The following is a 1,385-nucleotide window of genomic DNA, read 5'->3' on the forward strand; positions in this document are numbered from 1 at the left end:
CGACTAGTCAATGCTGAGGTTGTAAGGGGAGTTACAGAACTGGAGAAACAAACAGACACTGCGTGAGGAGGGTGCTGTCAGGGAAAACAGGTTAAGGTTCATCACAAACAGATTTCTGAGATCAGATCCAAGGGGATACTGGAGCTGGTGCACATGGATCTTATGGGACCAATCACGCCAGACATCATTGCTGGAAAAAGATACATCTTTGTTCTTGTAGATGACTTCTCCATATACACTTGGGTAGACTTCCTGAGGAACAAATCTGATGCATTGGAAAGTTTCCGTATTCTGGCTTTGCAACTCAAATAGGAAAAAGGCGGCATAGTGCAGAGCAAGAGTGATCATGGAGGTGAGTTTCAAAATGAAGAATTTGATAAATTTTGTCACAGTCAAGGAATCCAACATAAGTATGCAGCTCCCAGAACTCGTCAACAAAATGGAGTAGTGGAAAGAAAAAACAGGACACTACAGGAGATGGCTAGAGCTATGCTTTGTGGAAACAGTGTACCATCCGATTTTTGGGCAGAGGCTATAGCCACTGCGTGTTATGTGATATATCGCGTGTATGTCAAGCCTAACACAAAAAATACTCCATATGAAGTGTTCAAGGGAAATACGCCAAACCTCAGTCATATGCACGTCTTTGGTTGTCTGTGCTACATCTTGAATGATAAAGAACATCTCAGGAAGTTTGATGCAAAGAGTGACGTTGGGATGTTTCTAGGATATTCAACAAACAGCTCAGCATACAGAGTGTTAAATCAATGCACCAGGTTCATTGGAGATAATATAAATGTTGTGTTTGATGACAGTATCAGATTCTATCAAGCACGAGTAACTCAGAAAATTGAGTGTGTCACACAGCCAACTTCATCATCCTCTGAGGTAAAAATCAAAGACGAGTCAGAAGGAGAGGATGATCAGACCAGGGAACAACATGTTGATCTGGATAAAGCTAAAGTACATAAGAATCACTCTGCTGCTGATGTGATTGGTGGAGTGTTTGACGAGAGAGTCACAAGGAAGAAGGAGATTGACTTCAAGGAAATGGTCAAGCTTGCGTGCTTCATAGTTGAGATGAACGAACTCGAGTGTTTTGTATCCTTGATTGAACCTAAAACCCTTCAGGAAGCACTAAATGATGAGTTTTAGACAGAGTCTATGCATCTGGAGCTTGAGCAGTTTGATCGGTTACAGGAATGGGAACTAGTTCCACGACCTGATGGTTTCAACATCATTGGCACTATATGGATCCACAAGAATAAGACTGATGAAAATGGGAACGTGGTCAGAAACAAATCCAGACTTGTGGGACAAGGTTACACACAAATCGAAGGTGTGGACTTTGATGAGACATTTGCCCCAGTTGCACGACTAGAGTC

This window comes from Brassica oleracea, chromosome C9 (genome assembly GCF_000695525.1).
Source record: "Brassica oleracea var. oleracea cultivar TO1000 chromosome C9, BOL, whole genome shotgun sequence".
Taxonomy (NCBI): domain Eukaryota; kingdom Viridiplantae; phylum Streptophyta; class Magnoliopsida; order Brassicales; family Brassicaceae; genus Brassica; species Brassica oleracea.